A 7690-nucleotide genomic window follows, 5' to 3' on the forward strand; every position below is an offset into this window, starting at 1 on the left:
TGAAATAATTCTTATTCTTATTAATATTAACAAGCAATTTAAAAAATATTTATCAAAATTATGCATTCTCAATCATGAATTATCATCTTCATTATATATGTATGTCATTTTACCACTCATCAATAACAGATCACAAAACTTATCTATATACGGAAAAAAATATGAAAAAGTTAAAACATTGTATTGTGTTCTATACGAGGCAGATAAAAAAAACAAATATTTTATCGAATTTAAAAATATTAATCTACAATTCACAAACTTATCTATATATGGAGAAAAATATGAAAAAATTAAAACATTATATTGAATTTTGTACAAGTTAGACAAATTTTATTTTTATTAAATTTAAAAATATTAATCTACAATTTTGTTATGAAATTACAAAAATATATATAAAAAAACAGAACCAACAAATATGCAAATATGCAAAAATATGAGAATAAAATATTTGTATTTTAATGACATTTGAAATTCACTCAATTTGCGAACGTTATGGATAAAATTGCTATTGGTTGTCCACGTTATAAGTAAAATTACTCTATTTTAGACGTTAGGGGTAAAATTGCTCTTCTCTGTCAATATTAGGGGTGTTTTTTTCACCCCATAAATTTTATCATGCAATTGCTTTACATTGCAAAAATTTGATATGGATCAAATATAATCCCTCCCGTAGCGGAAATAAGCAATAATTAGGGTTGAGGCCTAATCGGTGGCTATAAATAGATAGCCACACTCCATAACCTAACAAAAGGAGAAACCCAATTCATATTATTTGAGAAAGAGCTAAGAGCGTCTCCAAGAGACTCATTTATTGGGCTCTTAAGTTAAATTTTGAGAAGTTTGGGTTATAACGCAACTCCAAAAGACTCATAATCACTCCTCAAATCACTAAAAGTCTCATTTCCCTATTTATTATTGAGGAGTCTCTCTCTCACTCTCGAAAGAGGGCTTGTACATCTATTGCATGTATCTCCACCATAAAGTCAAAGGGATGTACAATTAAACCTCGATAAATGAATGTTCGATAAAGTAATAACCTCGTTTATATAATAAATTCGTTCGGTCCCGACTTGGGCCAATGGACTAAAGTAATAACATCGCTAAATGCATTAAGTAATAAAAATATTTAAATCCTTAAGGGAACAATGAAAATATAAATTAATAATTATTGAATTACATACAATATATATATATATATATATATATATATATACCAAAACCTTTCAATCAATCAACTAGTCATTTCTTCTAAAAAATGCACGTATAGTTTGTTTTTTCTTTCCACCTAAACCAAAATGAACACCATCCTTAACATTTTGTAGTGCAAACACAACTTCTGGTATATTTTGCTAATGTTGTAGCAAGTAGTTGTTTAAGGCGATCATTGTTTGAAAGACCTCTTTTGACGATACATTTCCGAAACACAACTATCATCTGACTCTGGATCATTTCCATTATCATTGTACAATGTATGTATTTTACAATAAAAAATTATCTATAAAATAATAAATATTGATTTATCGATAAATGAATAATTTATTCATTTATCGATAAATAAATAATCTCGCTTAATGAATATTTTTTCCGGTCCTAAGGATATACATTTATCGTAGTAGAGCTCAAGCTACCGAGAATGAGGTAGCCTTTACAAGTTACAACTGGTCTCGAAGGTCATCATGCCTTTGCTCAGGCTACATAAGTAAACTGATTGGTTATGTGCAACCAATTGCAAAACTCTTTGAACTTCACATTGTTTTCCATTCTTTGTCACAATTGTGTATGAGATGTTGAACCACACAATGATATTGTTGATGAGGAAATCTATCCTTTTTTTTTTTTTTTTTTTTGTGATTGAGGAAATGGCTTTAACTTTCACATATATACTAAAATGATCCACAACCATCATAAGTTACTTTGACTAATGTGTAGTCACAAGGAATACTCTCACTATGTCAATTCCCTAGGTGGAGAAAAGACATTCGTTAAGCATGAGTTTCTATTTTGATGGGGGTTTGGCACACCTGACAACTATGATATGATTATACCAAATATTTTGCATTTTGTTCTGCATTTTACCAATGATATGCGACAAGCCTCGCCTTCCAACTACTGGCATAATCCCTTCATGCATGCCATAGATTCTCTTGTGTAATTCTAACATCATGTATTTACATTCTTTTCTAGAAATACATTTTAACTAGGGATGGCTAAAGGATCTTCGTACAAGTATTCTACGATAACAGAATATCTTGTAATCTTTTTGGGATCTTCTTGGCTTCTTCCAGATTTTTAAGAAGCATTCAATTCAAGTAGTTATAGATTACCATTCTCTACTCTCCTATTGGGATTCAGTCATTATAATATCTTTTCCTTCATAAATAGGGACAGTTTGCACCTCGTATGGGCAAGTCAGAGACTTCCACAGTTCTATACTAACAACGACCTTAATTAATCCATTTGCTTCAACTTTCCCTTCTCTAACGATATGTGATATCTACCAAGTGGTTCCTTTTGGTCTAGGCTCAACAACCCCTTCTTCACCTCCTTCAGGTACTACAATGTAGTCGGACTGTTGGTTGCATAAGTCTTACTAATTTTTTTCACTATCAATCTAGAGTCACTAAAAATGTGAACCGCATCCGATCCCACTTTCCCCAAAATTTGGGGAAGATGGCTAATAGTTTTGGTTTTCCTTTCAATCAAAGCATGCTATCAACAAAATTGATTTTCTCTACTATTTTCTCTCGTTGATCTTCTTCCTCTTTTCTTTGAACAATTATACAATCTTTCACTTATATTTTACCTATACACTTCTCATCATATCTTCACATATATAAAACTGATTTAGAAAAATTATTAGAAACTGATTTGAGAATTCGAGAACTTATGTGTCATCCTTCTGTATAGGCAAAACGAAAATAATTAGCCAAAGTGCTCAAAGTCGAAGCAAGGTTATAAGAAACATACCAATTATTTATAAACATAATAGATATCAACAATCAAGAAAACTTATCACAAATCCATCATAATATATAAAATTAAGAAAAAGGATTGGAAGATTGCGAAAGAAAGAACATGATTTCTTCTTAAATTGATGATTTGGGTTTGGACTCTAAATAGGAGGTAGAGAGTTCATTATGAGGGAAATTGGAGGAGTTTCATAGGAGAAAATATAAAAAGGGGTTTGACGCTAAAAAAACAATTAATATAAGAGTTTCAGAGGAGGGAACATAAAAGGGCTTTGAGGTTTAAAAGCAATTAATAGAGAATTTAGGCGAGAGTAACTTTTAGAAGAAGGGAAAAATATGGGAAATCTATAATAACATGTAAGATTTTATGTTGACATGTCACTATTATAAAAAAGTTGTATGTTTTAGTTTTTATATATAATTGATATTAGGCGAATATAAACTCGTCACGTGACACTTAAGAAACTCGAATCATCACCCGAGGAAAAGGAACATGTGGTGCCTCCATAATCACACTAGACAATATGACTCTGTATTACAGACATCGACTTCGGAAGTCTTAAAAGATCTAGTTAAAGATCCATCTGTTACAGCAATCACGTCTGATCCTGTAAATATCGGGTCTAATGGGCTTGAGGAATATCAAACCCTGATATTTGGGTGCACATTCGCCTATCAATAGGTGACACAAATCACATCCCACTCCTCAGCCCTTAACCGTTTTCTACAGTCTAATCGCAATATAAATAGAGTAAGCTCCGCTCAAGGTACACTACTTTATTCATTTTCATTAAACTTATATTACAACTTTGATTTACTGTTGTATTCATTCTCAAATCCTACCTCACACTGACTAAGGTATCAGAGCGGGTTAGCCGGACAACAACCCTCTTTTAACCCTGTTTTTGTCTAATCGCATGCCTCCATGTGGACTTTCAAGAGAGGGAGATAAATGGGTTTTAAGACTTAAACTAAATTAACATAGAATTTAGCGAGACTAACTTTTAGAAAAAGAGACAAAAATGTTGAAAAATCTATATAATGACACGTAAGCTTTGATGTTGATGTGTCACTATTATAGAAAGTTGTATATTTCGGATTATATATATATATACACATTGGATTGGTGACATGATATGATAACTCTTAAATATTTAAAAGTAATAATTCTAAACAAAGTTGTGGTAGAAGACTCACTTATACGAAAAGTTAGTCTTCCTTGTTTTGAAGGAAGGCAAACACGACAAGTAAAATGTATACATTTTTTATTATCATTTGAAAATTTCTTATACATTATTTGCAATCTACCATTAGAAAAATGTTCTAACCTATTAACTCCTTTAAAATTAATTGGTAGGCAAATGAACCAATCTATTAAAAATATCAGTCAAAGGTATAAAAAAAAAAGTTTAGAATTCACCAAATGATGAGTTGCACCTACAATGCAGGTAAAGAATTTAAATTATTAAGCAAAGTATTGATACATGACTTCTATGTTTCAAAATTTCTCTTTTTAAAATGTTAGCAGAATTATGTGAAGTAATGTTGACGGTGAATTCGGAGAAGTCTCAATTGAGTGCTTATCCAATTAATGAATAAGATTCATAAGTTTAATATACTATTTTTGGATAACATCAACAAAATTCTATTGCATAGAAGACTATCATTCTTTAACTATGTTAGCATCAAATCTCTCATTGAACTTAAAATTGGGTAGATATCTATGTTTTTTAAAGCATTGATCCACAATATGACATTATTTGTGAGAAAAGCATACTCAACTCCCTTTTTGCCATACCGTTTCTTTTAATGACGACTTTTATCTTTATGTTTATCAGGCAATCTCAGTACATTTGGCCAAAACCTCCCATTCAAGTTCAGATGATAACATTAGCAATGTTATCAAGTGTGTTCATTTATTTCAAGCCGATTCGGTTTTTTAATACTTCTACACAACATAGAGTAATCAAAGATCACAATATCCAAATGGAGTAGGAAATGGTGAATGCAAAACAGGTCATTAGAGAATATTAGAGAAGAGGAGTGGGTACTACTTTCTTAATGCTAAAAAGCAATGGAAAGTAGAAGAAAGTGGAAAGTGATGAAGCTTGCTTGATGTGCTCTTTTCTTTACTTAAAAAAAAAAGGCACTTTGACCCAACATTTACACTACAAAAAGACAAAGTTTATGTATTACGGACTACCTTAATAGTAGTATAAGATTAAAGTAAATGCATGCTTTTCTTATGTCTTTCAGAAAGACTCTTTATAGCTCAATGCTCAACAAACTAGCTAGGATTTGATTTGAATTGAATTCATACTGTTGTTGCACTCACTCTATTTATGTTACTCCTCCGGGGCTTCATTGTAAATGCAGTATTCTTTATTTTAATCTAGAATTATTAACTTTTAAATTTAATACTATTTTAATTAGTTAATTATTAAATAAAATATTTAAAATCAAATTCAAATTAAATAGAAAATATATATATATATATATATATATATTTATAAATTAATATTTTTTTATAATATAAATTAGTATAATTTTATATATAGTTACTTCTTAAATTTGGGCTGAACAGTTTTAAAATTGAATAAACATTTGAGAGGAAAGAAAATCATTTGCATAATTAGAGGGAAAATTCTTCTAGTGAGAGCCTAACTCGAAGTTTTGATCAGGAACAAAAACATGAGGGATTGGTGAATAGTCTTTTTTTTTTTTTTGATAACGTGAATAGTCTTATTTTCAAACCTATAACATTTATCATTTTATTTTATTTTAGAATAGGGTGTAAAACATACTTTAAACTTTGAAATGCTAGTTCAAAGTAAGTTACTCATAACATCGTAAATGCTACAATTATACTTCTAAAGTTTACATCTCTATTTAACATTTGTGTCGTATTAAAACTCACCACTAACAGATCAAAAAAATTACATGTGTGCAAACACAATTAAAAAAGTTCAAATAAACATATAACATGTGCACGCACATTTTTGATCTGGTGCAAAACACGAGATAATTTTTTTAAATTATTTTACATGTATACATATTTCTTAAGTACATTTTACTAATGAGTGATAATATGACGCACATATGAAGTTAAGATAACGAGATTCATGATTTCGTAGAGTGTTCCGTTAATAATGACTAAAAATTGGTCTAATTTTCAAATATTATACCTAAAAGTGGCGCAATTTGAAAATGTTAGAGAATAATATAATTGTATCATTTATGATGTTAAAGATAAAATTGAGAATATAATTGTATCATTTATGACGTTAAAGATAAAATCGCCCATAAGTGCCACCATTGGAAGTAGTTTGTATCTTATCCTTTTTATTGTTTCCTATCTATAGCCAATACGGTTGCATTTATGTGTTATGAACTATAAATATATACATTTCTTTGCAGATGTTCGATTCAGTTCCTTAATTCATCCACTATTATTTCCTAAGTCCTAATTAGACTTGTTCAATGGGTATGAGATCCACTTGGTTTATTCGATTCCACTATTAGGATTGAAAAATAGGGCGAGAATTATTCAGCTAACTAATAATACAGGTGAATACAAAGCTTTTATATCTTTGGTTTGGAAACTTTGCTTGGGATCATCCTACGTGAAAATATAGGATGATTTGAAGTTGATAATAGAGCGGGCGCAAGAGCATTGTGAAGTAATTAAGAGAGGAAATATTGCGCCCATATCTCAAAGGATTTGGTATAGAAGTTCTAAGAATGTTGTTCTTACCATATCACAAGAGCTCAAAATCAGGAAGCAAATGCATTTGCCTTTGCCACACTAGTTTCAGTTTGTTTCCTTTGCCACACTAGTTTCAGTTTGTTGGAACTTGAGGAACCTTGTTTCAAAGCCTCTAAATACTCCGAAGAACTCCTCAGCCCTGTTCTGATGTGCTGGTTCTAGAGGTTGATATCAAGCCTTGGTACTTCAAATCATGATTTATATAAAGTTAGGAGTTCTCTCCCCAATTCAGAAATAAAAGACCAAGTTGTGATTAAAAGATCAGCACCACAATTTCAGATGGAGAAACACTATACAAAAGACGATTGAAATCGGATGGGATTCATTTGAGATTTGAGGTATATCAGTGAGGAAGAGGTACAAGAAATGAAGGAATCAGTACACCCAGCCTACAAAGGAGGAGGTGCTTTGGTAAGGAGGATTTTGTGATAAGTCTTTTACTGGCTCACAATGGAAAGATTCGACATGAATTTGCTAAGAAATTCCACCAATTTCAAATTTACGGGTGATCTCAACCACTTGCCTATTGCAGAACTCAAACTTCTAGCTTTGACATGGACATTTGCAGCCTGAGGGCATTGTCGTCATTGGAGAAATACGGTTGAGTGTCTCGAATGGACACACGTTCATCTTTATCCAACAAACCCCGTAGATAAGAAGACACTTTGACATACAAAAATGCATTTTTTAGCTCTATCTTCCTATCCAATGTGGTGTAAAAAGAAGGCTCAAACTCCAAATTACAAGAATAGTGATGTTGACTGTTGGGTTTGACCCTTTACCTTAGGCCTTGTTTGGATGGAGTGTCATAAAGTATGGTAAGGTAAGTTGAGTAAGATACGGCAATGGTCCATAAAATATCTCGTTGTGTTTGGAAATAAGGTAAGATAAGTGATTGTTTAATAATGCTAGTTGTATTTGATTTGAGGGCAATGTAAAGTTATATCTAAATTAA

Source organism: Euphorbia lathyris, chromosome 2 (genome assembly GCF_963576675.1).
Source record: "Euphorbia lathyris chromosome 2, ddEupLath1.1, whole genome shotgun sequence".
Taxonomy (NCBI): domain Eukaryota; kingdom Viridiplantae; phylum Streptophyta; class Magnoliopsida; order Malpighiales; family Euphorbiaceae; genus Euphorbia; species Euphorbia lathyris.